Genomic DNA, 27,429 nt, shown 5'->3' on the forward strand with positions numbered 1-27,429 from the left:
CGTCAAACTAGGCAACTTCAAGGTATAAATATGCCTACACTTGCCCTAGCAAACACACGGTGGTTCGGAGCAGCTCGACTATCTACTTGCCCGAAGCAGCTCGCTACAGCAAGTGCCGAAGGAAGCTGACCCTCCAGCTGACGCACTGACAGAGAGGCTGCCTTTCTCTCGTGGAGAATCCAGCTCCAGTGTTTCCAAGCTCCCCTCGCGGGGTGTTGGGAAATCAAGTCCTGAGACAGAGATATCAGACCTCCTTCATTCTAAAACCAAGCTATGGAGCTGATTAGACCCTGAGAGAACTCTTGGTTAGATGCTTGGCAAAAACAGACTAAACCTATGCTACACCTCACTTACTTCTTCCCTTGTACTAGACTTAGGTTAGGTACATTTGGGGTAGGAGTATTTTAGAAGCACCAGTTGAGTACTTTTTAGCCTTTGTTATTCATGTATGTATTTGTCTATGGTTTAGAAACCATACAATGCTTTTATAGTATTATTTCATAGTACTCTTCTTACTGTACACATTATACTTTGCAACCAGTATTACGATTGTAGCAGTTCATTTCTTTTGCATGAGAAAGAAGACTGTTCAATAAACCCTTTTATTGAAAACGCCCGTCTCTCTATTTCTTTGCACCTCTGTTGAAATGAAGCATGCACGATTGACTGAGTAAAATATCTATCTATTGTTTCCACGACTCTGAAGATCAGTTTTATTCTAGGGGAAACAAAGTTGTCATGTTTATGCAGTTGTCAGAAACCAATCCCTTCTTGTTTATTAGAGAACGTTTCTAGTGACCTCTGAGCTAGCTGGCACTCACAATTAAGTCTAATATATATTCAATAGATTCCTAGTCGACCTAAGTACTACGTCAATTCTATAGGATATATTATTCCAGTGCGCAAGGCCTATCAGGAATATAGGAACTACACTACATGGCGCCCAACGTTTGGTGAGGCACTAATTTAACGCTGGATACTAGAGTAACTCAGTTTTCACAGAGACCTCTTGTGGCTCAATGTGTGGCCAATGGTTAGAGCGGCAGACCCTGAAGCAGAGGTCTAGCCCGGGACCAGGGTTCAATTCCCCGCCTCGGCGGGTCTTGGGCTCAAAATTCCACGGACCTGATAATTCTCGCCTCGGTGCCTATTCCAATCATAGAGTCCCACTCTGCAACTCTGGGAAATAGCTTGCTTAATCTCCACAACGGCCCCCACAACGCTAAGGATGCCTGGCCTTCACCCTAGGGGTGCCCAGGAGTGGACGCCTCACAGGGAAAGCCAGGATGGGTTCCACAGCGGTATTCGTACAAGCGCCTTGAGACCCTTGGGGGTGAGTAGTGCGCTATACAAGTATTAATTTACATTTACATTTACATTTCCCGTAAAATACTCCAATAGACGTCTGGAGTGGGTTAAAGGATAAATATCTGCCATAACTGATTAGGACGAAATCCTATGTATTAGTTTTTGGTTTGTTCAACGTTGAAGGATACAGTGTTCCAAAATATTGTGCACCTTATATTTGTTTCCTTGAAACTTGCTCCGCAAACTTTCAGTCAACAAAATGACTGAAAACGAGACCGGTGGAGCTGCAGCTTCAGCTCGACCGGGTTTAGACGTTATAGGTTTCCAACAAAATGACCCAGATGCTATAAACATCCCCGAAAACTTAAGAAAAACCATCACTATAAAGCTTATAACGAATGGCCTATCATCAAGAGGTGGTAGGGTACTTTTTGTCATAGAGGCACACGAATATCGGCATACATAGGTATTCTATTCATGGATTGTCTTCTCTGAAGCAAATCCAGTAACACATGTGTTCCACTTCTACAAAGTAGAGGATAATTCAACGGAATACGTTCCTTTGGAGGACATTGAAATTCTACTAACTTACCAAGAGCATCAGCTCTGGTTTAAAGGCGCCCTACAACATCAAAATCACATTATCAGGCTCGGTCCACTAGGTAGACCAGGAGCAACTTGGCCGGTACTAGCCAGCTATACACCTCATCCTGACATTGAAGAAATGTCAAGTGAAGAACTATTAGTTCAACTAAAACATCTAATAAAAATACATAGACAATTGGTTCAATATGTCATGTGGACTCTAACAGTCCAACCTCCTATAAGGATTCCACAACAAACCTCTCACCAGAGGAACACAAATAAAATTACACCAGAGACTATACAATCCGTCATTGGTAAATTACCCGCAAAAAGATAACAAATTCTATTCTGGATAGTTAAAAAAATTACTCAAATCAAGGCAGTATTTCCTGACAGTACACCTCATGAGAAACACACAATTTTAACAATCTGTTTACCAATGGGGATCGCATCACACCTGGAGGACTGTGACACTTTGGGTACAGTCTTTACTGCAATCCACACAAAAACACATGGTTATGGCGGTAATACCAGCCGTCCTGAAACAGATTCAAAATGAAGACGGGGCAGAACCTGCTTTAAATCTGGGTATCAAATTACTGAAAGATTTCAAACAGGTCTCAGCTATAATATTAGCTAATATTAAAGGTGAAAAAGCATCCGTGGTGATCCGCCAAAAATTGAAAGAACTTGATGTAACTGAGCAACCATATGAACTGGCCAGAATAATAGAAAAATCCTATGAAGAACTAGGTAGAGATAGTTTGGGTGGGAAACCAGTTAAGCCCCAACTAACAGAAAGTCCTGAAAAGGTCTTTATTAAAAACATTCTCATTACTCATAAGAAGAAGTTCGAAAATACTAAACAGTCCCTTCCTAAAGAGAAGCGTTCTCAATCCAGAGGTAGGTCTCCTCCAAAGGAGCCCTCTGAAAAGAGGTATAACCTCAGGAATAGGGATAATTTAAGAAAACCTGACAGATATCAAGATACTGATACATGTTCCTCTCGTACATTTCAGACTTCCTCACAGAAATCGGAAAGAAGAGGATGGTTAGAACACAAGGAAGATCGCGTGAAGTCCAAAGACGATCAACACGTTCCAAAAAATAAGAAAACCCAATTCACCAAAAAGAAGGTAGCAGGTCTAAAAATCAGACATGCCGAGGATCTTGAGGACACAACTCAAGAACGGGGAGTGGGCCCAGATAATGCTGGACAGTGCAGCAGAAGTTACCATAGCTCGGAAGATCCTGAAGGATCATCTGGAGACAGTGGACTTGAATGAGTACATTCAAGTTGAAACAGTTGATACCGGGGTCAGTGTACCTCATAAGTTATATGAAGTAACACTCCGGATGGAAGGGGACATTACTAGGAAAATAAAAGCACTCTTTTGGGAGAAGCTCTCTAAGGGTTATGACATTCTTCATGCTGAAAAAGACTGGCCACCAATATTTGTCAGGGAGTGCCCACATGGCGAAGACATCATTATGCCAGCCTTCCCCAATCATAATCCGATTGACTTAAAATACACCTATGCCAGAAAATGGGCAGTGGCCCACGCTCCAGCTTTATATAAAAATCTTGTTGGATGGGATGAGGATTCCCCTCACCATAAAATCCAGTTAAAAAGTCAACCAACTGCACAGAGGCAGTATCCGGTTAAGCAAGAAGCTAAAAAACAGGTCAGGGAGATCTTAGATCAACTTGAATACCAAGGGGTGATTGAAACATGCACCTCGTCAATGAACAATCCTTTGTTTCCTTTTTCCAAACCAGACAATACATATTGTCTAGTTTTGGACTACAGACATTTAAGCTCTTGTTGCAAAACCTTTGAAGTTCAAAATGCACACAGTGCAGCACTGATGAATAACATTGTGCGCAAAAAATATAAAGCTGCATTAGATATTTCTAACGGATTCTTCTGTCAAAACATTGCACCTAAAAACAGGAACTTGACCGCTTTCTCAATCATGAGGCACAGCGTCACTTCTGTTGTCTTCCTCAGGGATTCAAGGATAGTCCAGGGCTATTTTCAGCCAGAGTAACAGAGTTACTACAAACGTATGATGATGAGGCATTATCTTATGTCGATGACATCTATCTAACAGACGATGATTTGGACAGGCACTTGAACAGGGTGAACACCATAATACTTGGATTCGCCTCTGAATGGTACAAATTCAACTTAAAAAAATTAAGAATTGCCCACCTCAACGTCCTATTCTTGGGATACGAGTTATCAAGTGAAGGCAAAAGCCTGGCAGCCAACTTTTTAGAAAAGTGTGCGCTGCTCTAACCTCCAAAAATGCTGAAAAACGTAGTCAATTCTAGGTTTCCTGAATTTCGGAAGAACATACATTCTAAACTACACAGAACGGGTTAAACCTCTCTACAAATTGATCAAACGTGATTTCAAAACTACTAATTGGACTCAAAAACACGAAGAAATGTTGCGTTCAGTGCAAACTGACATGTTAGCAACATCACATTTACAGACATGCGTAAACATACGCAACCTTGTAATCAGAATACTTAACCTTTAATGAAGGTGAAAAAGTACCAATTGCTTACAGATCACACTTATACACACAAGCTGAAATGAAATTCACGTCAACAGAAAAAATTCTGACAGCGGTTCAAACTGCAGTAGCAAAAGAGAGAGCTCTCGCACAGGGTAAACGCATTATGGTCGTTACTCCTGTACCTGCCTTAGAGGCAGTGACAAAAGCAAGCATTCCAAATGCAAAGGCTTTGCATCCAAGATGGATACAATGGGTTAACTCTCTTGCTGCAACAGACGTTGAATACCTTTTTGAACCCTACTTGAAAATTCAAGAATATTTACAATACGAACAAGAATGTCCTGTGCCCACTGAAATTCTGCCTCTGGAACAGTACGAATGTATAATTTATACAGACGGATCAGCACAACCTGCAATTGGGGGTAAACAAGCTTATAGTGCTGCGTGCGCGATTGTTAAAGGTCGCTGGCGCGATGGTAAATTCCGACCTAATGGCACAAAAACTGAACTACAGGCTTTCAAGATGGCGTTTGACAATACTGATCGCGAATTCCCCACACTCATAGTGTGTGATTCGTATTACTGCGTTTAATCTTACAACAAATACTTGCAGAACTGGGTTCAAAGTGGTTTCAAAGACGCAAAAGGTGGCACAATCAAGCATAAGTTGCTTTGGGAACAAGTAGTTCAATTACAGAAAGAACTACAAAAAACTCACGTGATCCATACACTGAGTCATCAACGTGATGGCGTTCACGTTGCAGGAAAATAATTTGCTGATGAAGCCGCAAAGGCAGCTGTGCAAACGGCTTCCTTAGCTGCAATCACTCGTACAAAAACAAAAATAGACGGCGAAACAATGCTAGCTGTCAATGCCACAAGCAAAAAAAACTATCCACTCGAATATGCATACATAATTGATGCCAACTCCATCCCTTTTGCTTGTATCCCTGGAGTGGGGGATAGAGTAATCCCAAACAGGAGACGTAGATGAGGGGATCCTGAAAGGCTTTTAGTCAGTCAAGCTACTGGGTGCACAGCCTGTATGTACGCACTAAGAGTTGTAATTGCAAAGATATCAGGTGGAAAGTCCTTTGAACCACTCCAAATTAAGTAGACAGGGCTACTAATTATAGAACTGACGGGGTTGCCAATGCACTCAAGAATACAGTGGAGCAATTGTTGTGTAACATGAAACGTTCAGTACAAAAATCAAAGTGACAAAAAGATTTTTTAGAAACTCCAATAGAAGAGTAGTTCGTTGGAGTCCTTTAATAGGTCAAACAGCCAGCTGACACGTGTTTCATCGCCATTGCGAATCCTCAGGGCTGAAATCGACAGATAGGTGACAATGGAGCATACATCCTGCAGGAGTGTAATTACATTAAGGCCGTTGAAAATGGTCTATACACATTTTGTATCGCTTCCACTAGTGTGGATAAACTTCATTACACCTTGTTACATCTAAGTGCAACCAGAAGACAATCGTGTCAAAAGTGCCTTTATGCCGTTTTCCTAAAGAAGTGCTGGTGACCAGTGAGTTTGTGATAACACGTGGAGAGTTCTTGGGTATATCAATTAATAAGGAAACAACGTAAAGTTTCGAATAAAAACGGCGGTGCCGTCATTAGTGCACGATTCTTACATACTGCATGCTTTGTGATATGTGATAAAGTCACATGAGCATGTGACTCTACAATAAAACAGGCACATACCTGAATGGCTGTGTCAAGATCAAAAGGTCTGTATATTGAAACAAAATGAGCAAACAAGGGGAGGCAAGCTCGTCACTATTGTATCGTATTATCCTGATTGATGGGCAATAAAGGTCAGAGTAAAGAAACTTGACAAATAAAAGGTTTATACGCTCAACGCACAGCTGGTGTTAATTCCGACCCAGCCGGGCCCGTGACCGTCGATGTGCAGGAAGAAGAGACAACAGGGTACTAGTCTCCGCACTGGGAATGGGCCAAACAATGTGAGTAATTAGAAGAGAAGGGTAATGGTGACGTAAGACTCAATACAGAGCAAATACAGAAGTAAAGACAAGTAACAGAGTACTATATAAGCTCCCATTTGGACAGGGTTAAATGTCAATTTTAAAGTTATCAAAGAAAAGGGAGATTGATCGCTGACTAGTATGTGATAACTAGTGACAGCATCCATAGACATAGCATAATGTGTTGTTTTGGTTACAACGAATCGATCTCACAGAGCAACGCAATCTTAATAGCTATAGATTACATGGCCTGTGTATATCAGATTATCCTTACTTAAAGGACTTCCTGGTAATCAGTCAATTGGTCTATGGTAACATAGTCACAGCTCTAAGGACCCCAAGTTAGGTATCGTGGTGACCAGGACAATAGAGGAACGAAACTGTACATTCTATAACGTAGGAGGCACGACTGTTGAAATCGCTTACCAGTGTGAGGAGGTTTGAGGACAGAAAACGTCCGGAGATTAGGGGTCGTCTACTGGATAAATTTAGTTGCGAATTAGTATACACAGTATCTTTCTGTAAAAGTAAAGCGTCCCGTTCAGAATGATGTAAAACCTCCAATGCAATCTAATGATAGCACCACACATTAGTTTGTGACAGTCTTATCTCAGCGGGTTATTTCGGTTTAATAACCCATCCTGGAGTCGGGTACGACTTCAGTGGTCACACCAGGACGCCGCAGTCTAAAAATTAAAATAAAATAAATCAGGCCTCCGAATCTAGTTGCTAGAGACCTAACATTCGCATGTCAAAGGATTAGTTTGCGGCAGTTAAGGGGTTCTTGGTGCTCACCTTGGTGTAGCTCAGAGCGGTGTATGGAGCGTCCTCTCCCCGGGCCGTGTTTCTGTTTAGACACGTGACCTGGATGTTCTGCGCTTTAAATGGACGTTGTTACTAGAACATCCTTGACAACTAGAGCGGCAATTTACGATTAAAGTGGCGTATGCGGAAGTGGACTTCGGGTTCAAATAGTATGATCGATTCACAAGAGAACTTCTAAAATTACGAGGCAAGGCTATGGATGTTGTCTCGCCTATGTTAAGAAAAAGGACGTGTAGTATAATCATATGAATCCCATTAAGAAAGGACCTCGACGGGCTCCAAAGGCAGTGGTGGGAGCGTGAGTGCCGAACAGTAGAAAAGGTGGGGTCACAGTGCAGGTCCCATTCACACGTGACTTATATTTAAATTTAGTAACATGGAGACTCTGACAGTTATTATGAAGACATTAAAACTTGCTTATGATTCAAACAAGACTTCTTATCATAAAGCATTGGAGTCAGCATGCATCTTATTCAATTATCACATTAAGTGCAATCAATTAGGAATTTCAAGGTCAGTCCTTGCAGTAGAATTTTGTACAGTAATTTTTCTTACAACGTTCTGAATTCTGCAAACAAGATATAATAGTACTATCGGATTGAGTGCATACAGATTAGGGTCGGTTGCGAGTTTAGGGCAGTCATTACAGTAGAAAGGATATTTAGTAAACACCGTAATGATAAAAGGTAAAGTTTTCTCATTCTATTGTTCCCTGCAACAGGTTCGGTACAGTATATGTTATAAAAGCAGGTAAAACCGAATACATTGCACACCCAGTTCAGATACAGTGAATGTCCATGAAACAGTGATGAAATTATTGGTACATCTTAAACAGGTCAGATCACACCCAATTATAGAGAGCACTAGAACTCAATTGCCCAGGAAATACTGCATCTCCTGGTCGTAATTGAGTCCGTGTTCCACAGTACGCAAGCGCATTATCCACATAGCTTCGGTGCGTCTGAGCTTGAGTTCACGATTACCCCCTCTGACTCCTATCGGAACTGTGTCAATGCAAAATAATCTTACTGCTTTGCTTGTATCTCCATTTTGGCAGGATGCAATATGCAAAGCAACAGGATATTTGGGGTCACATTTGTGTATTGCCCTTATGTGTTCAGTTATTCTGTCCTTCAGTGGTCTGATGGTGCTCCCCACATAGAACTTGCCACAGTTGCATTCTATGATATATACTACGAATTTACTTGTGCAGTTAATGTTGGTTTTAATGGTAAAGAGGACACCATCAGGGCCAGTGAATTGTGTGGTGCCATGCTTGGCCCATCTGCACATTGCACAGAAACCACATTTGTAGAAACACAAACTGTGTTGTGTTATACAAGTGGTATGCGTGGTGTTGCGAGGAACAGTGGGACTAAGTTTGGTCCTGAGTGTGTTACCTCTTCTAAAGGAGATTTGTGGTCTATCTGAAATTCAATTCACCAGTGTCCTTTCTGATTTCAACAGCCCCCAGTGTTTGGTGAGACTCTTCCGTAGTGTGTCATGGAGAGAATTGAAATCAGTGACCAGTCTGACAGGTTCGTTTTGTGGTGATTGAGATTTGTGTGCAATTAAGGTGTGGATCTTTTTACTTTTCCAACTCTTTTTTCAGCTTTCCGTATTAGATTAGCTGGATAGCCTCTAGCAGAAAACCTCTCTTTCATGCTGTCTAGACATTTCCTAAACTCCAAGTCTTCACTACAATTCCGTCTTGCCCTCATAAATTCACCATAAGGTATTGCGTTGATTTGGTGTGAAGGATGTGAGCTGGAAGCATGCAAGCTTGCATTGCAAGCCGTCGACTTCCTGAAAAGCCTGCTTTGTAGACAGTTTGAGGACACATAAAATTCTACGTCCAAGAATTCAATGTTAGTCCTACTCCAATTCATAGTGAATTGAATTTCCCATGTATTGTTATACAGATGTTTGAAAAAATCATTCAGAAGTTCTTCTGAGCCTGACCATATCACGATGCAATCGTCAATATATCGACCCCAAAATATGATGGAGTTGATATATTGAGCGCCTTTACTTCCCCAGATCAGGTCCGACTCTAGTGTACCCATAAACAGGTTCGCAAACGAGGGTGACATTTTGGAGCCCATGGCAACCCCTCTCTTCTGGCGATACCACGTTTTGTCAAACATAAAGAAGTTGTTCTTTAACACTAGTTCCATCATGGTGGACAGCATAAGTGTATGTTGCCAAAGTGATGCTGGTCTGTTGGGTAGGAATTTGTTTACCGCCTGCAAGCCTAGGTCCATGTTTATGCTAGTGTACAATGACATTAAATCCAGTTGACAGCATTAGGCTTTCTACATGCAGACGTCGCTATGGATGAACGCAGCCCCACAACTAATAGGACAAATTCATGTGGCATACGCAATCGGCATCCTACATTCTGACCCGGGTCCTGCGTTTAGCTCTCGGGCTTACAAGGAGGCCATGCTTGGGCGTTGCATTGCGGTACTCAAGTCCATTCCTTCCCTGAGGGAAATTCTGTAGTGGAAAGAAAAAACCGGGACATAAAGCAATCTATAACAGCTAGGGTACTAGGCTCGGGTGACGGGTGGGTCAAACATCTAATAGGTGTCCAACGTAGTCTTAACAATCTGCCAAGAAATTCTCTGGGTGGAATCACTCCATATGAAATGCTATTTGGTACTAGAATGCTTATCGAAGACCTTGATCCTCACACTTCAGTGGTGGAACAAAAACCCTTTGATATGAAAGACCGTTTGGCTGTTTTGCAGGACTTAAACGAGAAAAGAAGAAGTCAAAGCAACACAATACAGAAGCCAAAGACCACTGAAGGAGAACCACCCGTCCCAGCAAGGCCTGTCTGGATTCCAAAGATTGGGAATCTAGTCCAAGAAAAGATCATGGATAAGAAGGAATTTGGGCCTTCTTACAGAAAACCAGTACCTGTACTAGCAATCCACGGATCAAGAACAGTGTTACTACCGCCCCTTGCTGGAAGAAAAGAGAACAGGTTCGTATCCATCGACCTGGTCAAACCACATCATGTGGCTGATAATAAGTAGTAGGCCAAGTGGACTACAAAGATGTAGCAGAAGACCAAATCTTGCTACTATCCAAGAGGTTTAGACTGAGAGACTGATAACATTTGAAGACTCTGCAGCACAAAACAAAGGACTAAGCAATAAAGCAATGGAACTTGTGCCTCTTGAGACCCAAATTACAGAACGTCAAGACACTCCCGTCTGCAATGATGTAGCATCGGACTACACTAATGTGACAAAGGATCCGGTAGCCCCAGTGATTTCAAATAATCCTGATGCAGTTCCAACAATTGACAGAACTGCCTCTGGCTATTTCATCAACTTTGATACGTTTTCCGAGGATCCCCGTGAGCCTGAAACGACGCCAGCAAATAAAACTTTTAAAGATCATGTAACAGAACTCTTTCAGCAACTTGAAAAAAACGTATCTGGTTTCACCATGGGTTGAATTTAGGATTGTGCTAGGCATACATTTTCTCCTAATTTTGCTAATCATGGTATTAACTTTGGGAATGATGATAAATGGAAGATATAGTAAAATGGGCACAGCAAGTAAGAACATCAACTTGCTCCTAAAGCCACACAAATCATCTCATCGTGAACAAAGAGACTTGACATCAGTAAACATCACAGCCATTCCTATACCTGGTGGTATAGCATGGGATAGAACTGATTATGATATCTATGGTCCGGCAGAGCTGCTGAAGATTCTACATCAATTCAAGGTTTCCTTGAGTGACTTTGTTTCACCCAGCACATTTTCTGATGATTGGGACTTTGAGACTGTTAATAATATGATGTCAGATTTAGAGATGTCTGCAAAATTTACAAAACATGAATACTTAGAATGTTCATCACATTATGCACAAATGTATTGTTCTAATCACTATGGTCATCATTACTTGCACAAATCTGCAAGCCCTAGAAATGTTTATACTTTGAATCAATGGGAACATTGTCCAACGCCACCAAAAGGTAGCTCAAAAAACATTCTATGAACAATTTCCATACTTCTCAAGTTTTAATACCACAAATCAGGAAACATTTTACTTTAGAAATGTTAATAAGACAGGAAGAAAAAGTATGTTGACCAATACAAAACAAATGTGTTCAGCAGCCTTTGATGCCCAGCTGTCCTTGTTAGGTTTCGACTTCTGGAGTGACTACCTAGAAACAAAAATGGTCTGGGGCTCAAAAGACTGGCAAGTACAGGGAATTGAAGCTTTATTTCGATCCTGCATTATTCCTGAACAAATAATGTTTTTGAATGACACTATTCAACAGACATCCTGCCCTGGCTTAGCCAAGATAAAAGACTTAAACAAACCGTCTACACCTACAACTACACCTGATAGTAAAAACACTTCAGAGGGAGGGGTCGACGTAAAAACTACTTTACTTAAAAACAGAACTGATCCTGATTGGAAGAAATGGTTAATCTGTAAGCATGGGCTGAAAATTCGTTCCGGTCGCGGAATTTGCGGATTTTCCGCAATTTCGCGATCCGCGAATCTCGCAAAATCGCGGTAAAATCCGCGAATCAGCAGGGACGAATATTCAGCCAAGCACTTACAGGGTTACAGCAGCAGGTGCAAAAGTTGAAGCTAATTTTTTGTAACCTTTTACAAAAGGGTTACAAAGAAATGAACTTCAACTTGGGCACCTGCTGCTGTAAGCCTGTAAGTGATTCCTGGCGCCTCATTGCCTACTTGCAACTATTCTCTGACCTTGCTCTGACCTTTGAAGCAGGGTCAGAGAATAGTTACAAGTAGGCAATGAGGCGCCTGTCACGAAAATTAAACCTCAACAGGAAGCACTGACAGATATAAAAACAAACATTTGCAATGCAATAGGTCTCGCATTAGGAAAGTTTGAGCTATTGGTCTTGTAAATGACAATTTTTTTATTTATGTGTTGGTTTTGAAAATAGCTAAATTAATAGCTTTCTCATTTACAATGCCAATAGTTATAACTTTCGCAAATGTGACACCTATAGCATTTGTAATGCAACATGTTTTGCATTTACGTGACTTAGATGTATTAATATTACAAATTACAATGGCTTTTAATTTTTTTAAATAAATAATACTTAAATAAAAGTGATGTTAGTTTATAATGGCAATAGCTTAAACTTTTGTAAATAACTTTTGTGAAGATTATGTTCGGTGTATTTTATTGTGACGAAAATCCAAGAACAGAAGTAAAATATTAACATCTTTTTGTGACATTTGTAATTAAGCTTGAAACATTGAGAGAACATATTCGAACCCGTTGTTGTTCAATGGTTGCGCAGATTAATGCTGGGGTGCCGCTGAGTGGTGCTGTGGTGGTGCTGAGTGGTGCTGTGGTGATGCTGAGTGATGCTGTTGTGGTGCCGAGTGGTGCTGTAGTGGTGCTGAGTGATAATGTGGTGGCGCTGAGTGATGCTGTGGTGGCACTGAGTGATGCTGTGGTGGTGCTGAGTGGTGCTGTGGTGGTGCTGAGTGGTGCTGTGGTTGTGCTGAGTGGTGCTGTGGTGGTGCTGAGTGATGCTGTGATGGTGCTGAGTGATGCTGTGGTGGCACTGAGTGGTGTTGTGGTGGTGCTGAGTGGTGCTGTGGTGATGCTGAGTGATGCTGTGGTGGTGCTGAGTGATGATGTGGTGGTGCTGAGTGGTGCTGTGGCGGTGCTGAGTGATAATGTGGTGGTGCTGAGTGATAATGTGGTGGTGCTGAGTGATGCTGGGGTAGCGCTGAGTGATGATGTGGTGATGCAGAGGGCAGAAAGGCACAAAAAGCAGTCTAACAAAGGGCAGAAGGGCATAAAAACAAGGGAAAAACAAGTCTAACAGAGGGCAGAAGGGCACAAAAAACCAGTCTAACAGGGGGCAGAAAGGCACAAAAACGAGTCTAACCGAGGGCAGAAGGGCACAAAAACAAGGGAATAACAGAGGGCAGAAGGACACAAAAACGTGTCTAACAGAGGGCAGAAGGGCAGAAAAACAAGGGAAAAATTAGTCTAACAGAGGGCAGAAGGGCACAAAAAACGAGTTTAACAGGGGGCTGAAGAGCAGAAAAACAAGGGAAAAACGAGTCTAACAGAGGGCAGAAGGGCAGAAAAACAGGGAAAAACGAGTCTTACAGAGGGCAGAAGGGCACAAAAAACGAGTCTAACAGGGGGCAGAATGAATCCCGCCCTGCGTGTTTGCCCACGAAGATTCCACCTTTTTGTGCAATACCTCTACCCAACTGGAGTACTTTCTACTGTCTAATCAGTAAGTGCTCCCTCGTTGGCTAAATGTATAGGGGCAGATTTACAATAACTGGCGCATCCCCAGGGATGCGCCAGTTATTGTGCACCGCAGCTCTGCCACCCATGGTGCGCCGCATTTACAATGCAGCGCACCATGTGGCAAAAACGGCACAGATGCGTCATGCATCTGTGCCATAAAAGCAGCGCATTGCTGGAGCTGCGTCGCAAGCGCGACGCAGCTCCAGCAATGCTCTGGGGGGCCCTATCTCCCCAATGCTGCGTCAAGCCTTGCACCTGCTTCAAGCAGGCGCAGGGTTTTGACGCAGCATTGGCCTAAAAGTGACGGAGTGAAATCTTGTAGATTTCACTCAGCCACTTTTAGGAGGCGTTCCTGCGCAGGAACGCCCTCCCCTGGGCCGGAACACCTCCTGATGGCGCAGGGCTTTACAACGGGACACATCTCTCAGATGCGTCACGTTGTTAATACCCAGCACCATGGCACATCTTTTGTGCTGCCGCTGCGTCACTAAAGTGACGCAACTGCGTCGCAAAAGAGGCGCAAGCGGCTTGTAAATCTGCCCCATAGTGCTTTTACTACACTATAGCTGCGTAAAGGGCCAGAAGATGTGTCTCCAGTGACCATGTGTGCCTGTGCCTGTGTTACAGGCACACATTGTCACTGGAGACACATCTTCTGGCCTTTTACGCAGCTGCAGTGTAGTAAAAGCACTATACATTTACCCAATGAGGGAGCACTTACTGGATTAGCCAGTAGAAAGTACTCCAGGGCAAATCGCAAAAAAATCTGGGAATTTGCGGGAAAATTCGCGAATTCGCAGATTTTTTTTGAGATTTTGCGGGGAAATCCGCGAATTCACCGAACACGAATTTGCAAATTTCGCCCATGCTTATTAATCTGGCCGACAGACACGAATAACTGTCAAGATAGATTCCTGAACAAGACACAAGGGTTTACAGTAGCTAGGCCAGATCCAAGATATGTCCAGAGACAACATCCAGGGATAGTAACAACATACAGTGTAGGAAAACTGTGCCTTGAGTGGCTACAAAAATCTACACTTACAGAGGTAAAACAACACTTATCTTTACTTAAAGATGTCGTTGATTTAAGTGAGTTCTTACAAGGTCCGGCAAAACAACGTCATAAACATTTCATATACGCAGGTATATATGCCATTTATAATGAAGCTTAGAAAGAGACACAGGCAGAGACTGCAGAAAGAATACGAGAAATTGATCGTATGAATTTAGAGAAAGCACTCTCTGTAGATGACAATTGGTTAATGACCCTGTCATCCAGAATTTATTCTTTGGACAGCATAGTATCTTCTGCCATTGACATAATGAACAGGACTTGCTCATGCTACAGCATGGACAGTCACAATTACGTTCTATAATGGTGTTAGGCTGGACGTTGCAAAATCTTCGTTCTGGATATGTGCCATGGCGTCTAATCAACACCACGTCATTGTTTGCTGTATTTAACCTTACAGATAAACAAATCAGTTTGGCACAGAAAGGAGCAGACTATACGTTGCTGAGCATTGAAAAACTGGAAAGATTGCCATTAACTGTTTCGGAAAAGCCTGCAACAGAATGAATAATACACGGGATAATCACTCTGCCTGTCACAATTTTCAATACTGTTTGAAACATATACCAGTTGCTGTGTATGAAAGGTTTGGTAAGGAATACATAAAGTCAACCTGGGAATTACCATACACACACACAGATGTTGGAGTGGGGGAAAAGAGGTATTTCTTAGTGGTACACAATGCAAAAGTGCACTAAGTGGTACACTCTTATGCCAGGGTATTCATTTACACTGGGCTGTGAAGGTTCTTCGAGCAATTTATCCTGCCACCTGCAAGGTTCTCCAGCAGCAGTGATAGATCCAATTTTTAGGCAGCTTTCTAATTGGAGCTATAGAATGTTGAATGATCAAAGCTGTTGTGGGATGATGCCAGGAAAACCTTTCCTCGTAACTGTGTCAGCCAGGGTCACTTGGTGTATGCAAGTATTGTTTCCTAAAGCTAAAACAGACGAGGCGTCGCCGCTATGGCCTTCACTGAACATCTCTTCTATTCGAGTTGATACTTTAGGCAGAATGAAAGCCATTCTTTTACAAAAAACTGTGCCACTGACCTCGTCTAAAGAGACGTATGAACTACAAGTTGCAAGGTCCTCTGCAGAGATACATGCCCTATTATCAACAGACTGCCCCATACATTTCGTAGAAATGTTAGGTTGTATCTTAAACATGTCTGATACCAGTGGTATTGTACATGTATTTAAGTCCGTTTTTTCGGGACTGTTAGCACACTTTGAAGCAGTCCTAGGCATTTTTCCAAACTTCATGCACACTGTGTTTGGCGGCCTGCCTCTCATTTTGGGACTCGTAGCAGGAATACTATTCTTGTTTCTTCTGCTCTGATATGGCAAGTCCTTTTAGCAATGACACCCAGATTACTTTTGAGAACACTATCCTGGCAATGAAGTGTCGTGAGCTCATGATACAGATCCTGGGCCTGGCTCGTCTAAGAGACCTGAATACCACGTGGTTCCTATCATTCCGACCAATCTGGCAAGGTTGCATCTTACCTGTTCTACGATGCCTGCTATGTGGAGAAGAATGTGTGTTGAACGTCTGTCTAACACTTCCATCAGCTCTGCCAACTGATGTTGATACCCTGCTTGGTTCGGTAACGGCCCATGCATCGTGTTGTCCCCAGCGGCTACCAATCCTGATGACGGCATTCATTGAGATCTCACAGACGCAATCTGCTGACGGTGAGATACGTGGACCAACAGGCACACAGGTACCACCTTCATCTCCATCTCCGACAAACATTGCTAATGCGATTAACGCCAATGGCGATGCTTCACATTTTTGTGCTATTGGTTTACTTAATGAAGTGGTCCAACTTTCACCTACTGTGGTAAACTATTTCTTTGCCAGCTTAGAAGATGTGATGTTTTCTCCTAACAACGAGAATTACTTTTGAAGTCAGCACACAGCGTTCTACGGGACGTTGTATTCGACCTTCACTTTTCAAAATCAAACTTCCAACTTTAGAACTCTTTTTTTGCGATTTGACTTTTCCAAAATTGATTTTTTTGGGGTTACAAAGTAATCTGCTTAAAGTAGAACCATTCTTAGAGAACAAGAATTCTTTTAAACACTTCCAAATGACAATATTTGACCTTGTCCACAACCGAAACGGTATATATATATTCTGTCATGGAATGGTTTCGACTTTCCTCTGTATTTAAGAGCCATTTCATGAATGTTATTTCATGACTCATTCTGCTAAGCATATTTCAATGTCACACTACATGCTTTGAATGAAATATTGCCTTTTAAATGCGTACAAAACAAATGCTCATCTTTCGTTTACAACCATTTCAAATGCATTCTATGTATTTTGGGAGGGATTTTGTACACATCTTGCTTCAGATATGTTTGAAGATGCTTAGAGTTTAGTAATATTGAACATAATAAAGTGGAGTGGGTGTTGTAAAACATTTTAGAATCAAGCGAAATTTACCGATTCATGCCCTTATATAGGTACAATTCACATTGCTTTATATAGGCATAGAAATCATACCCATATTTAGACATAATCCATCCAGTCCAAATACAGGCGTGGCTACTTCCACTCGTTCCAAAAAGCCACAACGATTTCTTGGAAAACTCAGCTTCAGCAGTCAGGGACATCCTCTTACTTGAATATTGATTTGTCCTAGAAATCATAGCGTTTTCAAAGAACTACCATTCCCTTGGGGTTCTTTGGTGACGTTATTATGTCTGACTTTGCGTCAAACTAGGCACCTTCAAGGTATAAATATGCCTCCACTTGCCCTAGCAAACACACAGTGGTTCGGAGCAGGTCGACTATCTACTTGCCCAACGCAGCTCGCTACAGCAAGTGCCGAAGGAAGCCGACCCTCCAGCTGACGCACTGAGGATACCTTTCTCTCGCGGAGAATCCAGCTCCAGTGTTTCCAAGCTCCCCTCGCGGGGTGTTGGGAAATCGAGTCCTAAGACAGAGATACCAGACCTCCTTCATTCTAAAACCAAGGTACGGAGCTGATTAGACCCTGAGAGAACTCTTGGTTAAATTCTTGGCAAAAACACCCTAACCCTATGCTACACCTCACTTCCTCCCTCGTACTAGACTTAGGTTAGGTACATTTGGGGTAGACATATTTTAAAAGCACCAGTTGAGTATTTTTTAGCCTTTATTTATTTATGTATTTATTTATGGTTTAGAAACCATACAATGCTTTTACAGTATTATTTTATAATACTCTTCTTACTGTACGCATTATACTTTGCAACCAGTATTACGATTGTAGCAGTTCATTTCTTTTGCATAGAAGGAAGACTTTTCAATAAACCCTTTTATTGAAAAAGCCTGTCTCTCTATTTCTCTGCACCTCTGTTGAAATGAAGCATGCATGAATGACTGGGCAAAATATCTATCTATTGTTTCCACGACTCTGAAAATCAGTTTTATTCTTGGGGAAACAAAGTTGTCATGTTTATGCAGTTGTCGGAAACTAATCCCTTCTTGTTTATTCGAGAAAGTTTCTAGTGACCTCTGAGCTAGCTGGCACTCACAATTAAGTCTAATATATTCGATAGAGACCTTGTCGACCTAAGTCCTACGTCAATTCTATAGGCTATATTATTCCAATGCGCAGAGCCTATTGGACTATAGGAACTACACTACAGACTCTTTGCCCATTACATGTATCCGAGCTTTTGGATTACGATTAAGTGTGGGCCAACAATTCGTCTGGCTCGCGTAATTTGCAGATTTTTGGCAATTTCAGAAAAATCCGCGAATTCGCGAGAGGGACGAATTTTCCATGAAGCACTTACAGGGTTACAGCAGGTGCCCAAGTTGAAGCTAATTTACAAAATGGTTACAAAGAAATTTACTTCAACTTGGGCACCTGCTGTAACCCTGTAAGTGCTTCCTGAGCTGCGCCTACAGAGTTTGTTGCCTACTTGCAACTAGTCTCTGACCCTAGAATAGTTACAAGTATAGCACGAGGCTCCTGTCACAAAAATTAGACCTCAACAGGAAGCACTTACAGATAAATAAAGCAGATGCCCGAGTTAGAGCTCAAGTTCAGTAACGTTTTAATCAGCCCAAAACATTAATGAGCACGGTCGAGGCTGGGCAAGTGTGCTTTAACCCCATTTATGCCGTCGAAAATTAGCTGTAATACTCGAGGGAGGTCTTTGCATCCATGAGTTTCTCGAGCGCGATCCCCTTCTAGTTCCTGGGACCAGGAGGCTGCTTTCTCCTCATCTGCTCCCCTGCTCGCTCTCTGACCTTTTACACAAGAGGCATGTGCACACGCATAGAAGCCCTGCCCGATTAGCCAGGCCCACCACACACTAGCAGTATCAAACGTTTTTCCCGCCCTTTCCCAATTATGATGGACAGCTCACTCAAGGGACCTCGGCGCCTTTTGGCGCGGTGGCAAAGTTACAGGCATACATGGTCACTGGAGATAAATCTTCTGGCACTTTACGCAGCTGCAGTGTAGGAAAAGCACTATACATTTACCCAACGAGGTAGCACTTACTGATTAGCCAGTACGCCAGTTGAGTAGAGGTATTGCACAAAACGGTGGCATCTTCGTGGATAACTATGCAGGGCAGGATTCATTCTGGCACGAGGCTCCTGTCACAAAAATTAAATCTCAACAGGAAGCACTTACAGATATAGCAGGTGCCCGAGTTGTAGTTCAAATTCAGTTGCGTTTTTAATCAGCCCAAAACATTAGTGAGCACGGTTGAGGCTGGGCAAGTGTGCTTTAAGCCCATATCTGCCGTAGAAAATTAGCTGCAATACTCGAGGGAGGTCTTTGCATCCATGAGTTTCTCGAGCGTGATCCCCGTGTAGTTCCTGTGGCCAGGAAGCTGCTTTCTCCTCACCTGCTTCCCTGCTCGCTCTCTGACCCTTTACACAAGAGGCATGTGCACACGCATGAAACCCTGCACCACACACTAGTGGTATGCAACGTCTTCCCACCCTTTCCCAACTATGATGGACAGCTCACTCAAGGGACCTCGGCGCCTTTTGGTGCGGTGGCAAAGTTACAGGCACACATGGTCACTGGAGACAAATCTTCTGGCCCTTTACGCAGCTGCAGAGTAGAAAAAGCACTATACATTTATCCAACGAGGTAGCACTTACTGATTAGTCAGTAGAAAGTACTCCAGTTGAGTATAGTGCAAATCGCAAAGAAATCTGTGATTTCGCGGGAAAATCCACGAATTCTCTGATTTTTGTTGCTATTTCATGCGAATTTGCGGACCGCAGATCCGCAAAATTCGCCCATACTTAATTACGATATATTACTCTAATCGATCTTATAAATCCCTGACCAAACCCCCTTAGCTCCAGAATCCCCCACAAAATTCACATGTTACATGATCAACCGCCTTCTCGGCGACCAGAAGGATCATGGCCATCTGGCCCCCTGTCTCGGACATGATATCAAACAATGAGATTACTCTTCGGATGTGGTCAGTTGTTGGCCTCCCTGGTATAAAACCACGTTGCCACGGGGAGACCAGACGACCAATTACACTTCCTAACCGAGTCGCCAAGATCTTAGAGTACATTTCTATTTCCGTATTGATTAGAGAGATTGGTGTATATGACCCTGGGTTGTCTGGAGATTTCCCCTTTTTTGGAAAGACAACAATTCTGGTTGATTTCCATGACTCTGGAATGTTTCCATTGTATTGAATCCCTGTAAACAGATCTAACAAGAGGGGTATTATTGTCATGCCCAATATTTTATATAGCTCAAGGGGTATTTGGTCAGGGCCTGTGGACTTTCCTGTGGCCAGACTCCATACTGCTATTTCAGTTTCCTCTTGTGAGATCTCTGATTCCAATTCGTTCTTTAGATCTTCATTTAAAACTTGCGCCAGGTTTTCTTTTGTCACCAGCTGTCTGATATCATCTAATGTAATACTTTCTTTCCTACCAGCTTCTTCAGAATATATTACTTGATAGTAATCTTTGAAAGTTTTAACTATGCCTTCCGGATCAGTATATTCCACTCGACCCCTATTGATAGCTAAGATTTGGTTCTGCACTGACTTTTGCCTAGTGCGAAGAGCTAGTCTCCTCCCAACTAACTCTCCGCTCTCAAATGAGCTGTTATGGTGGGACCTGAACTCCTCTGCCGCTTTTTGTGCAAGCCACCCATTAATCTCTGCCTTAAGAGTCTGTATCTGTACCTGGCTCTGCATTGTCTCTCTCCCCTACCTAATTAAAAGTGAGTGCTCATCCTCTGCCACCTTCAACCTTCGCATTTGTTCCTGATTTTTCAGCCTAAGTATAGCTCGGGTTTTAGCCACATAGCTAATAGTTTCTCCCCTCACACCTGCTTTAAACGCGTCCCTAACTATTATCCTTGAGGCACTATACCTGTTGATATCAAAATAGTCGATTACCCATTTTCTTATATGCTCAACATATTCCCTGTTGACTAATAACTTCTTATTGAAAGTCCATTTCCCCCTATTTTTTATTCCATCTAAAACTTCCACCCCTAGAACTAACGGATTGTGATCCGATATAACCTTAGGTAGGATTGTTATATTAGCCTTATTTAGGAGGTCTGTTGTACAAAAAAAGTAATCTATCCTAACATATTTCCTATGCGGAAACGAGTATTTGTCCTCAAAGAGTTGCGAAACCAGGAGTTTCGGGGGCTGAATATTAGCGTGTTTGGTCCTGCAGAAGTAATCAATCAATGGTTGCCAAGCGTTTGTGAATTGAGGGCCAGATGTAGGTAGCCAAATACCAGTCGGTAACGGCTGAAAATACCGAATTTCGGCCGTTACCGACCGGTATTGGGCTTTTGAGATGTAGGAGCCCAAAAAGAACAATTCGGTAAATACGAGTCAGGAATTTACAGAATCGGAATTTACCGATTCAGAATTTACCGAATCGGAATTTACCGAATCGGTAAATAAGAAATGGTAAAAAATTAGTTTTGAGATGTAGGAAACTTCAAAAATACTGAATTTAATGAAATTCGGTATTTAAGAGTCGGTAATTACCATGGAGTGAAAGCAGGTGGTAAGCAGATGCAGCCTATAAAAAAAGCCCCAAAATGCAACAGTGTGACCAGAATGGTGGCATTCTATGTGATAGTGAGGCGGCTACAGCTACAGGCAGCAGGAGAGAGGGTCTGGAGAAGGGAGGAGCAAGTCTACAGACAGAGGATAACGCTCTTCCACCTCACTGAGGCAGAGATATTGCAGCGTACAGGCTACACCCCCAAACCATACTGGACTTGATTAGGGACTTGCACCCACTCCTGGAGCACCCAACACCAAGGGCGCACGCCATCCCACCCCATGTGCAGGTGCTCTGTAGCCTACACCTGCTTGCATCTGGGAGTTACCAGGGGTTGATTGCTGCGGTAGGTGGGGTGTCCCAGAGCTGCCTGTCCCATTTCTTCCGGAGGTTCCTGGAGGCCATAATGCAGAGAATGCATTATTACATCAGCTTCCCTGACACACATGCAGAACTGCTCAAAACCAAGACTGACTTCTATCAACTGGCACAGTTCCCTAATGTCATAGGCTGTATTGATGGCACCCACATCCCAATCTGCCCCCCTGCAGCCACAGAATACATCTACAGGAGCCGAAAGTCAACCCACTCTATCAATGTGCAGGTGATATGCAACGCTGGCAACATAATTACTGACATTGTGGCAAAATTCCCTGGGAGCACCCACAACTCCTACATTTTCCAGAACAGTGGGATCTACACATGCCTTGCTGCTGGAGAATTTGGGGAAGGATATCCGCTAGGTAAATTACTGTGACACACCCTGATAGATACTGCAGATGAATGTCTTTTCAGTATGTAATTAATGGCACTCTCTTTTCCACCTAGGCGATAGCGCTTATGCTGTGCGGTCCTTTGTTCTCACCCCCTACCTGAATCCATCTACCCGGAGTGAGAGACTTTACAATGTGGCACACAGAGCAACACACAACATTGTTGAGCGCACATTTGGACTGTTAAAAAGCAGGTTCCGCTGCCTCCACAAGAGCGGAGGTACACGGCAGTACTCACCCATCATCTGCTGTAAAATCATTGCAACCTGTGCCATGCTGCACAACCTTGCCACCAAGAAAGGCACAGAAGTTGATATGACTTATCATGAGGACATTGATGATGGAACTGAACAGCCAGAGTCCTATGCAGCAGGAGTAGCGCCAGCAACAGATGGCAGACTGAGACGGGCAGGGATCACACGCAGCTATTTTTAAGTAAGTAAGGAGACACAGCCAGGGAATGAATGTGAATGATGTAGTTTAATGGGCACTACGGCAAATGTCAAATGACACATCATTGTAGTCCAATTTGTGACAACCTAAATAGGCGGTCACAGGTTACCTCACCCTAACATGTCCTCTGGAGTGTGGGCAGCATTACTGTCTGCGCCCACGCACAAGTGAGTGAACCCCAACAACCTAAGGGGGATTCAGGGGAGTTTCCCCCCGGAGAAATTTTTGAAAAAACTGTGGACAAATGGTGCATTTTCAAGCAAATTTGAGAAAGCAAGAAGGTTAATAAAGCAATTGTGAAAAGTGCAGGTATTTCATTAATAGAGAGATGTCATGTAACATAGGTAGCTGCTTATTCGGTATAACCACACAGCTTCATAACAGACTTCGAGATACAATGCATTGCCGAGTAATATGAAAGGAAGCATTTTTTATTAGCCACAGTGCTGCACCAAGACTTCAAGAGGCAATATGGAAACATGAAAAACATGAAAAAGGATCAAGGTGCTGAAAAATAGCCTTGCACATAAGCCTCCCAGGCCAAGACATGAGCTCTGCAGCACCCACACGTTTAACCGGCATACCTGCCTCGCTCAGGGAACTGGAAACCAAACACAGGGGAGTATTAAATGTTTAACACGCCAGAAACCAGCTCCCCATTGTACATAATGTGTGAAGAAATTAAATTAAGAAAGAAAGATCCCCGTGCCTAAAAAATTAATGTGTCCATCTGAAACGCAACTGGTGCTCATAAAGTACTCTGAGATACCTTCGGGTCGAGTTTGCGCTATGCAAAAAAATTAAGTAGATGGGTGGATAGGTCATTTGATGATGGATGGTTGGCTAAATGCTTAGATGAGTGAGTGGATGGATACCACAATGACTATATTGATGGATGTCTGGGTGAGTTCTTGGATGGATTTCTGGGTGAGTACTTGGATAAATGGATGGATGAATGAGTAGAAGGGTGTTTGGATAATCTGAAAGAAACACGTTAGTGTTAGATTCCTTACCTTAGAATATCCCCAGGCGTCAGTCTGGATCCGGAAACTTTTGCGTAGCAGTACCCCTGCGCGTCGGTAGGCGTCGTCTGCAGGCGTCCCCTGCGGCTCCGCGTCCGTCGTCGGCGTCGTGCGCCGTGATGACGTCGCTGGAGTATATAGACGCCGCCTCCGCACGCTGACGTCAGTTCTTCTTTTTTCCGCGCCAGTAAGCGCAGATCCGAAGAGCAGTACTCCGGTCTTTTGACCAAGTTTTGTCAAACTTTCTATATCTTTTTGGTGCCTGGTAGGATGCCCGGTTTCAAGAATTGTGACGGTTGTGACCGCACGATCTCGGTCACGGACCATCACCGACTCTGCCTTTCGGTGCCTGGGCCCCGACCACGACGTGGATGCCTGCGTCGATTGCCGGGCTCTGACTAACAGGGCTAGACGGGAGCGGTCCCGCAAGCTACTCAAGCTCCGGGTGTCGGCCCCGCGTCGGGAGCGGTCCCGGTCCGGCCGGAGGTCCAGGGAGCGTTCGAGGGAGCGGTCACGGAGCCACGCCGGACACTCCAGAAGTCATCACCATTCGTCGGGCTCTTCAGGTAAGAAACACAAGAAGTCGGGGCGTCGTCATCGTACCCCCGACTCCCCCCGACGCTCGCACGACGCGGCCGGGGGTTCGGGTGACCCCAACCCCGCGGCTCCGCAAGAGTCGCCGGCGCGGCCTGCCCCATACCCTCCGGTCCCTGGGCAAGGTGCGACGCCTGAGGAGATTGAGGCGTTCCTCATGGCAATGAGGGCGCTCACTTCTCCGACGGGGCCTACGGCGCCTTCGGGCCCAGTGCTACCGTCTGGGGGCCCTGGCGGTTCGGTTGTCCCTGACTCGACGCCATCGGGTGCTCCGGCGCCGCAAGGGCCTTCGGGGTCGACGCCGGGTGGTCTGCCGGCCGCTCCGGCGCCGATTCCATCGGGGTTACCCCCGACGCCGCCCCCGCGCGGCGCCGGTTCTCCTGCGCCGGCTCCGGGCGGCGCCGTCCCCATACCCTCCCCGAATCCGGACGCGGAGTCGAACCGACATCGCTCGACGCCGGGCTCGACGCTGATGGGGCCTGTGAACCCTGAGGAGCCGGTCTACATCGTTGACTCCGAATATGGAGATGATGAAGAGTACGGGGAAGGTTGGGAGGGGTCTGAGGACCCTCTGTCACGTGAGTGCCAGTATGACGTGGACTGGACAGGTGATTTGGGGGATGCCAGTGGTCTGGACAACTCACCTAACCCTGGCTTTGTCTCTCCTCCTTCTGTGGCATCGGAGGAGGGAGCTGCTTATTCAGTGGTGTTGATGAGGGCTGCCAAGGCCTTACACCTTGAGCTCCCCGTCGCGGCCGTGAGGCCTAACATCCTCACTGAGGTCTTCAAACCGCAGTCATGCCCACAGGAGCCACTGCTGCCGTTTAACGAAGCCTTGTCAGACGTTCTGTTGGGCACGTGGTCCAGGCCCGCTTCAGGTTCGCCTGTTGATCGGAACGTGGCCAGACGCCACCGTCCTTGTCCGGACGACCCCAAGTTCCTGTCCACCCATCCCACCCCCGAGAGTCTGGTGATCCAGGCCTCAACCTCCCAGACCGCATTCCCGTCGGCCCCGCCCGACCGGGAATCAAAGAGGTATGACCAGTATGGCAAGAAGGTCTTCTCGTCCCTGAGTTTGGGACTGCGGTCTTGCAACACCGCTTGCCTCTTGGGCCGCTACACCCACTCTGTGTGGGATACGGTCGCGGAACTGCTGCCAGAATGCCCCATGGAGGTGCGGGCAAAACTCGGCAAAGCTGTGGCTGAGGGCCGAGATGCAGCAAAATATTCCATACGGTGTGGTCTTGATACGACCGACTCGCTAGGCAGAGCGATGTCCATGACGGTGGTGATTCGTCGCCACGCCTGGCTGAGATCCGCCAACTTTTCGGCAGATGTCCAGAATGCCTTGATGGACATGCCGTTCGATGGCTGTCGCCTGTTTGGTGACAAGGCGGACCACGCTTCAAGGACTCCAGGGTCACGGCCAAGTCCTTGGGTCTCTCAACCCAGCGCCAGCAAACGGGTTAGTTTCGCTCCTTTCGTGGCCAAGGAAGGGGCGTCCCCACACGTGCTGCCAGCCACGCGCCGCAACAATCCTTTCAACGCGGTGGCGGCCGTGGAAACCGCCGTGGAGGCGGTCGGGGTCAACGGCGGGGTCAGGCCACACCTCCCCCCGCAGCATCTGCCTCCAAATCCTCCTAGTCCGTGCTTTCGGCCCCATGTGACGCCAGTGGGTGGCAGGGTTCGCCATCACCACGCTCACTGGCGCACAATTATATCGGACAGGTGGGTGCTGCAACTCGTCCGAAGGGGCTACTCCCTCCCCTTCGAGACCACTCCTCCAGCCATGCCACCGCAGAACCACTGTGTGTCGGGGGACCACTTGACACTTCTGCAGGAGGAAGTTACGGCCCTCTTGGCCAAGGGGGCCATCGAGCGCGTTCCTGGGCCAGAAGTAGGGCGTGGTTGCTATTCCGACTACTTTCTGGTACCCAAGAAGGACAAGGGGGGCCTACGTCCTATCTTGGATCTACGGAACGTCAACGGCTTCCTCCGGAAGGAGAAGTTCAAGATGTTGACATTAGCTCAGGTCTTGGCTGCTCTAGACCCGCAAGACTGGATGGTAGCGTTGGACTTGCAGGATGCGTATTTTCACATCCCCGTCCTGCCGGCCCACCGGCGTTACCTGCGGTTCACGGTAGGCCAGGAGCACTTTCAGTTTATCGTGCTCCCCTTCGGCCTTACCAGCGCCCCACGGGTGTTCACAAAGGTGATGGCGGTGGTCGCAGCCCATCTGCGCAGGTTAGGGGTTTCAGTCTTCCCCTACCTAGACGACTGGTTGTTGAAGGCGGGCTCGCCCCAGACAGTCGTCCACCACCTTCAGATGACGGCAGACCTCTTGCACGACCTGGGGTTCTCCATCAATGTGCCGAAATCACACCTGTGTCCCTCTCAAAAGCTCCTTTTCATCGGAGCGGTTCTGGACTCGGCGCAGTTTCGGGTTTATCCTCCGGAACGGCGGGTCCGGGATATACAGGCTTTGATTCCCATCTTTCAGCCGCTATCCCGGGTTTCGGTCAGGTTGACACTGCGGCTGCTGGGGCTGATGGCCTCCTGCATCCTTCTGGTGCATCACGCCGGTGGCGGATGCGGGCTCTGCAGTGGGACCTGAAGTTTCAGTGGGCCCAGCATCAGGGCAACTTGTCCGACCACGTCTTGATCTCGGAGGGCACTGCGAGACAACTGCAGTGGTGGCTTACGGACCGCGATTGGGTCAGAGGCAGATCCCTCTCCCTTCCCCAACCGGAGCACGTTTTCGTGACGGACGCGTCCCTCCAGGGCTGGGGTGGCCACTTGGGAGAGGCAGAGATCAGAGGCATCTGGTCTCCGGCGGAGTCCCGGCTCCATATCAACCTGTTGGAGCTGCGGGCGATTCGTCTAGCACTGAAGGCATTCCTCCCCTTTGTCAACGGGAGTGTAGTGCAGGTGTTCACCGACAAC

The 27,429-nt window shown here is 45.2% G+C and overlaps 1 protein-coding gene across 1 annotated transcript in view; it reads left to right on the top strand.

Annotated features, from left to right (window-relative positions):
* Nucleotides 1-27,429, top strand: part of DNAH17 (dynein axonemal heavy chain 17) — a 15,539,113-nt gene that overhangs the window by 14,052,475 nt on the left and 1,459,209 nt on the right. The gene's annotated exons all lie outside the window — the stretch shown is intronic.

The sequence above is a fragment of the Lissotriton vulgaris genome, chromosome 7 (assembly GCF_964263255.1).
Source record: "Lissotriton vulgaris chromosome 7, aLisVul1.2, whole genome shotgun sequence".
In the NCBI taxonomy this organism is placed as follows: Eukaryota; Metazoa; Chordata; class Amphibia; order Caudata; family Salamandridae; genus Lissotriton; species Lissotriton vulgaris.